This window comes from Pelodiscus sinensis, chromosome 6, assembly GCF_052426305.1.
Source record: "Pelodiscus sinensis isolate ZL-2025 chromosome 6, ASM5242630v1, whole genome shotgun sequence".
NCBI lineage: Eukaryota > Metazoa > Chordata > Testudines > Trionychidae > Pelodiscus > Pelodiscus sinensis.
In genome coordinates, this window is record NC_143057.1 from 83,733,179 (window position 1) to 83,742,418 (window position 9,240).

At 38.5% G+C, this 9,240-nt stretch overlaps 1 protein-coding gene across 3 annotated transcripts in view; it reads left to right on the plus strand.

Annotated features, from left to right (window-relative positions):
- TNPO1 (transportin 1) overlaps positions 1-9,240 on the plus strand; it is a 197,764-nt gene extending 188,524 nt beyond the window's left edge. For all 3 annotated transcript variants that reach the window (XM_006124293.5, XM_025185277.3, XM_006124294.5), the window contains exon 25: positions 4,080-9,240. The gene's annotated coding sequence lies outside the window, so the exon portion shown is untranslated. The remainder of the gene's footprint in view (positions 1-4,079) is intronic.

Genomic DNA, 9,240 nt, shown 5'->3' on the forward strand with positions numbered 1-9,240 from the left:
AGCAGGAAGTGACTCACAGCTACTGCTCGCAGTAACTCTGGGTCTAGGATCCATGCTGGGTCCCCAAGTCCCAGCAGAGGCTGCTGCTGGGCCCACAGAGCCCAGGCTGTAGCAGGAAGGAAGAATCTCTAGCAGGACTAGTCCTGCCATTCCCCAGGAGCCTCTCTGAGGGCACTACCCCCAGCCTGGCCAGCCCCTGCCCTGCTCAGCGCTTGGGGGGCAAGTAAGAGAGACCCTCCCTCTGTTCCCCCTTGGAGCAGTGCCCCAGGCCTGCAGGGGGAGAGTTTGGTCCCGGGCTGCTCCCAGCATGTGTGGGGCAGGGAGAGCCAGCCCTGGGGGGGGTCGCCAGGGGTAACAGGGATATGTGAGGCAGGGGGAAGGAGAGGGATGCAGGAGATGCTGATGGGATGTTGTGGAGATTCAGGGGAGACTTATAGGGCAGATAGGAGCAGGGGTGCAATGGACGGGAAACTCTGAGGGAAGGGGTCACTGGGAGGGAAAGGGGGATGCAGGGAGGTAGTCCAAATGGGAAACTGTGGGAGCAAGAGCATCCTGCCTTGGGAAGAGGGAGGCACAGGGTAGGGGTTGTACAGAAGGAGATGGGAGAAGATACAGTGGCAGCTCTCCCACTCCATAGGGCAGCAAGGGAGGGCAGAGGTGACTGGAAGTAGCACTTGGAGGCATCAGCTCCTATGCTCCTGACAAAATTTCCGTTGTTAAATAGGGTTCCCCACATGCCCCCTGCCCCTGTGGATGCCTCCTGTTCCTTCCCTCCCTCTGGAGGTACCAGTTGCCCCTGTGGGAGTGGCTGCCCCACCCAGCAGCCAGAAGGGAATTCTTTCTGTGAATTTCTTTTAGTGTTGTAGATCTCTGCAAACTCTGATCTGTTACAACATGTATTGTGTGCATGCAGATGCAGTGTAAAATAACATGTAACCTCTTGAAATTAATTCTTATAATAAATGTTCAAAAAATGTTACTGGTCCGCCAAAAGATTATGAATGGGTTTGATGAATTGCAGCATAAAAAAGTTTGGAAACCACTGTTCTACAAGACCTTATTTGCACCTGTACCAGTAGAGTCACTACAAAATCTCATGTTTGTAATCCAAACAAGCTTCCCAGAACAGAACTGTGTACATGCCAAGGGAATAAGGACTGAGATAACCCACATGCTCTTGACAGAAATCATGATGAACAAGATCATGTTGTTGACTAGAAATATTACCAGTGCTACTACATTTCCATGATACCTATACAAAATTTCTCAATTTTATGTCTTGAAATAATACATGTCATTGCACTAACAAATGCATATGATGGGAATCTCCATCACTGAAGATATTTAAGAGCAGGCTAGATAGTCATCTGTCGGGGATGATGTAGATGGTGCTTGGTCCTGCCATGAGGGCAGAAGACTGGAATTGATGACACCTCAAGGTGCCTTCCAAGTTCTTGTTTTTTATGATTCTTCTTTGAGTGCTCCACTGTAGATGTCAGGTTATCCCAATGCCACAGGTCAGAGATTTTTTTGAGCAGTAGTTGGCCGGGTAATGTATGCACTGTAGGCACCTCAGACGTTTGCGCCTTAATGGATTACATGTGTGGCTGTGCCCTCCTCAGTTCCTTTTCTACCGCCCCTAGCTGCAGATGGATCTTCATAGCACTGCATCCTTGCCATGTTAGAGAAGAGAAAAAATAGTTAATTCCTCTAGTTATTAGTTTTCTTCAGTAGTTGGTTAGTTTCTCATTCTTCAAAAATAAAGTGTGTATCATGTGCGTGTGTGTACACACACACGCACGCGCGCTAAACATACACACAATTAGAGAGAGTGAGAGAACAGAGCTAAAAGATGCAAGAACAATGGTTGGCATGAGGCTGTGTTGCCATCAAGACTTCCCACCATTATGCCAAGTTTAAGAAGTGTGACACGTTGTGACCCTGGCCCAGTGTCCGATGGCCACTCTTCTTGCGTGAGGTGTCTGGGAGATACCCACATTCTCATCAAATGCTCAGACTGTTCAGCTTTATTGCTAGGGCCAGGTATGATTGCATTCTTCCTGAAGATGATGATACTTGGCTCTGAAGAGACCTGTCAAGACCCTCAGGCTCCCCCTAAAGACAAGCCTAAGCCTTCTAAGGCCCCAAGGAAATAGTCCAGCACTCATCCTGCACTGGATTCTCAAAAGGGGAGAGTTTCCCTGGTCAAGTCTCTCCCAGCAATGCTGACATCCTGCCATTATTAAAGGAGAAGCCTCTGACACAGTGCCAGCACAGGCTGTGTCCATTACCAACCAGGACCACAAGCGTGCTGCCTCTGGACTGGCACCACCCTCTTTGGCACAGGATTTGGCGCTGAAAATATCTCCTGCCTAGATACTTCCTCAATCAGTGCTGCGTCACCACCCAACACACAGTCCTAAACATGATACCTATTCAACCACAGGACTGCAGTACCTCCCCACAACAGATGAAGATGGCACCACTACAACCATCCTACTATCGAAATACTGCCCCGTCTTGGACACAGCTCTTGCTGCTCTTCAACACCAACTGATTTCCCATGCTGTCTCTGGCTGAGCCTCCTATGTTACCAGCCCTTTCTAACTATAATGACTACGAAATGAACAAGCAGATTCTCATCACAACATTCCTCTCCTCTCCAACTCATGTATGGCTTCCATGGCAGTCACAGACCATTAAACCACAACTGTACCCTCAGTAGTATGGTCAGCCTTGTCCATATCTTCTCCCCCTATCCCATGCAGTGGCCACTATGGGATCCTTGTGCTCACTGCAGAGATCAATATTCAGGCCCCTCATTCCAGCCATGTGCCCCCTGACAGCTTTGCCATCAGCGCGTAGCATCCCTTCTTCCCAAGCCCAGGAAAATGAAGCCCCTAACAAGGAGGGTAACCACAAGCCAGGAGATAACTCTTCCAGATTCTCCAGTCTGCTTGAGCCACCCAAATTAGCATTGCCCATAGATGAGGCTATTATGGAGTTATCAGATGACATGTGACAATACCAGCTTCTGTCACTCTTACTAGTAAGCAGGCCCATGGAAAATACTTGAGCTGGAACAAAGACATGGACTTCTTGCTTTCTCACCCCCAGCCTAATTATCTAGTAGTTGATACTGTCTGCCATTGCAACAAGCAACCTCAATTTAAGTCTGACCCACATAAGGAGAATGAAGTAAATGTGGAGGCATTATAGGGAGTGGACTTGTTGGTATACTTTTTTAAAAGCAGGCAGATTTTGTTGTTTTCCTGACTTAGAACAAAATTTATAATATAGTCTTGCAGCACTTTAGAGACCAACAAAAAATATAGATGGTATCATGGGCTTTTGTGTGAAGTGGTTGTGCCCAGGAAAGCTGATACCATCTACATTTTTTGTTAGTCTCCAAGGGTACATCTAAACCAAACCCCTGTCAGCAGGGGGATGTAAATTAGACACATCGAAAGCACAAATGAAGCAGGGATTTAAATATCCTGCGCTTAATTTGCATAACAGCGGCCACTGCTTCTTTTCACAGCGAAGCTTTTTAAAAAAAAAAACCACAGCAGTTTAGATGGGGCATTTTCAACAGAAATGCCCCATTTCGAAAGGTCCTGTACTCCTCAAAAAAATGAGTACAGGATTTTTCGAAACGGCATTTCTGTCGAAAATGCACCATCTAAACAGCCATTTTTTCTGAAAAGCCCCCTTTCAAAAAGAAGCAGCGGCTGCCATTATGAAAATGAAGCTCAGGATATTTAACTCCCCGCTTCATTTGCACTTTCGATTTGTCTAATTTATATCCTCTGCTGACGGGTGTAGTTTAGACACACCCTAAGGTGCTGCAAGACTGTTGGTCTGTAACTGAAAAAACTTAGAAAATAACACCTATCCTCTGAAACTATGAAAATGTATTGTGTGTGTTTATATATTAAGGTTGTTGAAATCTGAATGCTGTATCTATTTAAAAAATAGTGGAAGTTTACCATAAAATGTGTGTTTATTTTTGACCTTGCATACCTTAGTAAATTTAATTCTGTTTCTAAACACTTAATTGTGCTATTTTTCTTTTACAGGTCCTTCAGTCTAGGCGACTATGAGGGAGCCTCTGCACCCAGGGAAAATGTTACCCTTTACTGGGGGGAAGGGTAAACCAGTAGGGAATACAGTACAATCCCAAGCCTACTGGGAGGGGCGGGAGGGAGGTGTTGCCGTCACTGTATTAAGTCGATGTTGGGAAACGTTTTAACATCTGGAGCCTTTGTGGGTGGAAATCTGTCTCCTGTTACAACTCTGCACTGGATGTGAAGAAGCAAAAAAGAGAACCTATTCACAAAACAGCACATTCTGGAATATTGTGGGGAAAACAAGAACCATATAATTGAACCATAGTGATACGTAAAAAGGAAAACTATTTTGCGCACAATAAAGTAAACCTAAGAATGGGGGCGGGGGTTTATAAACAGCAAAGGCTTTTTGTTAAGTAAGGGTTTTCTCATTATTTCATCCTACTTGATGGGATTCCTAGGTATTTGCATGTTAATGAAGAACTACACAAATGAAGTTAGTACAGTTAAAATGCAGCTTGCTACCTGTATTAGGAACTGGCACCTGCAGTGTACAATATAGAAACCCCATAATAAAGGTTAACTTTAACAAAATGAAGCAACTTGCAAGATGCCAAATGAGTCACTCCTTTCATTTTTGGGGGTGGGGGAGGGGCATTTCCAAGGAAAGATTGACATCTTAATTTTACATTAAAAACTTTAAAGTAGTAGATATGATTTGATGGTTGTACTTCATTAGATTTAATTTCTAGAGTAAGGCATTATTCTTAACGTGCAGTTTAAGGTTCAGGCATGCATTCTGGCTCATAGTAATCAGAAGTAATTTAAATTAGTGGGAAAGTAGCATGCTTGCATCAATCACATAGAGTGAGATTGGTATACTTTTACTTATGTTGCGCCAGTTTTGTGTTGCAGTTTACCAATTTAATATGGCCCTGCATTTAAAATTCCTTTTTTTAAATTGTGGATTTTATTTTTATTAAGAATATAGATAATAAAGTAATGTAGTTTACAATTAGGCCTTGAAATACCTTTTAGGATCTGTTAAGAATAAGATTGATATTGTATTGTGTGTAACCAGCACAATGTGGAAAGCTGATATAGCTGTGCAAAATATTTGCCTCTGTGCTGTCAGTGTGATGTGCTTTCTGCATGGTTATATACTACTAGTGATTTTATCAGAACTTCTTCTAAAAATGAGTTATGTGGTAAGAAGACCTGTTAAAGGGTGCATAAATGTTAGTTGGCAAGTAAAGACAATTGTAGAAGTTGATGACATGATTGCTATATTTCATTGTTTATTTCCACTCAACATATTACCTTTTTTGTTCAAAGCATGATCTTTAAGAGATGTTTAAGTTAATGGATGTAATGCAGGGTATCTACACTGTATCGGCGCATGTTGGTGGCCCTTTGTGTCGTAGTTAAGTGCACAAGGGTGCAGGTTAAAAGCTACAGAGTGAAAGTTTGTTTGGATCCTCTTCATTTCATTTGTTTGGCTTTTCTGTTGTTTTTCTCTACTTACGTGTATTCCTGTGAATAAATCCTTGTTAAGTTAACCCTTTACTTTTCCTTCCATGTGTATTTTCTTATGTACTGTGAATGTGAAAACCTAACTGGTACACTTGATCTTGTGTCCATCTGAAAGTGCAAGTCTTTATTAATTTAGAATGCCTAAAGAGTATCCCATGATGATAATGGAAAATGGAGAGATTTTAACTCTGCTGGTCAGAGGTGAAGCCGCACCTTTCCATTTTTCAAGTGCTGCATAATTAATCTATAAAACAAAATTAAGCCATAACAGCCTTTTTATAGTTTTAGTTTCTTACTGTTGCATTGCAGAATGAATACTGGATAACAGTTTTTGTAAGAACTTAATCTTCTTTGCATGGTTCTATTCTTTAAGAATGTTTGAATAATTTAGCCATTGCACAGAAGTTTGAGCTGTGTGAGATATGTAATAAATGCTGTTTAAAGAGGTTTTTTAATGCATGGTAGCATGCACAAGTTTTACACATTCCTTTTTTTTGTGGGGGGGGCTTTTCAAAATTATAGTAGATTATAGTTGCTTGAAGATAGTTTTGGCATGTACTGACTAAAGTCAGTAATGCCTAGTACTTATTCCTTTTTATTTAATCAGAATTGCATGTGATAATTTGCTTTCAAATTTAATTACTTTTTTAGAATCTACAACTCTTCCTTAGCTATTAATTCTAAAGTCAGGGGGTAATAGGTTTCTTTGACTAAAAATATGTCCGACTATTAAAATATGAGGTAGGATGCTTCAACTCAAGTTTGTTTTAATTTCTTTTATCAGTTAAATATTTGGCAACAGTTTCTGGAAAAAAAATTACAGCCTTTTCAAATTAAAAAAATGTATATAATAGAAAAACCTACTTTATAGTGTAGTGTTTGGATTTTATTTAAATTTAGCTGTAAAAGTTGCAGCAACCCCACTAACTGGAGAAAAAAATCAGTCAAATTAGCCCTTAATATCCACTTATGTGTATATATTAAATGAGCATCTGTAAATGTGACTGTTTACAGATGTGAACTGGTATAGCAGTAAGGAATATAATCAAAACCAATACAAATTAAACAATATTGCCATAATTATATTACTTTATAAATCCTCTGATATATTTTAAGGCAAATTAAACGATATTCTTGATGCATAATAGTATAGGCATTTGCAGAAGACGTAAGTTATAACTTGAGGTAAGAAAAGTTCTGATTCAGCATTAATCATTGTAATTCAAATTGTTGCATCATGGGATATATAAAAAGCATCTTAATTCTTGTGGTGTAGTTTTGACAGTTTTTGAATGTCGACTGAATGTTTATACCAATAGAATTGTGCGTTTGTCTTTGTTACATTCCAGTGTTTCTGCATCTTGGCATGCTAAAAGCACGGCTTAATTCATCTGCTCCTTACACACTGAATAAAGTGCTGTTAGTGTGCGAAACTACAGAAATAGCCGCTGCTAAGTGATATGTAGATTTTCTACTTGAATATTTTTGTTGTAGGAACCTCAGGAGGGTCAGTGTTTACTGTTTTTTATATGCCTTGTTTTTCCTGTTTGAGTTTCCCTTTTTGAAGGATTCTAACAGTGAACAAAAGCTGCTGATCAACCTAAGTTGGTAACAGAAAGTGTTTTTAAAATTTTAAATGCATCATCTTGGCGGTTCTAAATTACAGTTAAGTTAGTCTTCAAGTTCAGAACCACGGTTCTTCATTTTTATGAATTCAGAAAACAAGTATTTTCATTAAAAAAAAAAATTTGTAGGCTATTTCATGACTTTAGGCAATGTAAGTAAAAATGATCAATTTTGTAAATTTTTTGAACCTTGATTATTTTCTAAATCAGTATGTAGATAATTAAAATCATAATAAACTAATTACTATGTTTTCAGTTTATTGCTACTTATTAGAGGTTATACCCACAAGATCACTTTTAAAAGAATGGGTTTAAAATGTATAGCCATTATGATTTTTTAAAGTAGCAAACAATCTTGACACACACTGTGATTTTTAACTTTCTTTAGCATTGTTCTGAATTACTTAAGCTGCATATATGTATAATCATATGTATATTTTTTTAAATTTTAAATGGCTTTCTTCAATTGAAACTCATTGCTACTCAGAGATGAAATATTCAGATGCTAGTTTTATCTCAGGTGAATGCACTTGTACCCTTTTTGTTCGCAACATATGTATAAAATACATCTTAATTATATCAGTTTATGTATTTCATAAATGTCTAAACTCTTACAATCTAAATTAACCTGCTATAGAATAACAATGACTTTTTTCACATAAGCCACCTATTTTATTCATATTGAATGTATTAACAGATAAAGGTGCAAAACAATCTTCCTTGAAGATTGCATCCACGCATAACAGCAACTAAAATACTTAAATAGTGCTTTAAATACAGCATTGCATAGGAATTTTTTTCAAATGTTTTAAAAAATTATAACTTGGCATTAACGGCTTCTCAATATTCTTTTTATGCAAGTTGATGGACCTTTAAAATATTGTATAGAATCTACAGACTAACTTTTTTTACTGTAGTCTTAGGTAAAGGTTCAGCTCTATAATGAAATGGCTGCTGTAAACTACATAGCAGCAGTAAAGTTAAGTTAGACACTGATGCTGTTGGCATACAACAGTTAGCTTACATATTGCCAATAATATGTAATTAATAGCTAATCTTGGGTACTCATTTGAGACACTAGTTGTAGGTATATATGTATATTCTCCAGTATGACTGCTATCTGTCAGCTTACTAGACAGCCTCCTTCAATACAAAAACATTGTCTGTAGATGGTTCTTTTTATGCTTAATTATTGGAGATAAATCAGTTATTTTAAATGAAAACTGTAGTAAGTACATTGTGGCTTGCCTTTCCAACATGTGTTATGCTAAAATAATAAGATACTTACAAATTTGAATGTATTCATGAAAGAGGAGGTTAAAATGTGTGTATAAAAAGACAATTTAAAGGCTTAAAGTGAAGTCTCTTTTCTGCAAGCTGATATCATTGAGCTACTTTATCCTTAAATACCTTTCTATGGGTGAGCAACAAAACTGGGAAAACCTGGGTGACTTTTGTGTGGGCAATGATTGGACAACACTGTGTATTAGTTGTAGAAATTTCCTGTTGTTAATAGGACATTATTTCATAAGGAAAAAGAGGTGGATATGTTGTAACTGACCTTACTTAATACCAAAATTTCTAAAACTGTTAAGATTGGATGCAGTAAATAAAATAGATTAGAATTAGCAAAATGACTGGATCTTTCTGCTGACAACTTAGGTTGTATGAGTTTTGCTTGGAAGCTTTAAATCTGATGTTTCTTGTACCTGCCATGTTAGAATGTTTCCTTCAAACATATCCTCCTGCAATCTCTCAAGCTGTACTAAATTGAGTGATATTTCTTGAAGTCTGCCTCTGTACTAACAGAACTTCATTTTAAATAGAATATGGTTTTAATTTTTGATAAGCTGCTGAATTTTAAAGAGTTTTTGGGGCCACCAAATATTTTGGATCATGCAGAGAATATATATTGTACTGTAGTAATTTTGTATTTACATTTGTATGATGTGACATAATAGATGTGAATGTTAATCACTGCTTGACTATGTTAATAAAGTTGTTTAAATATA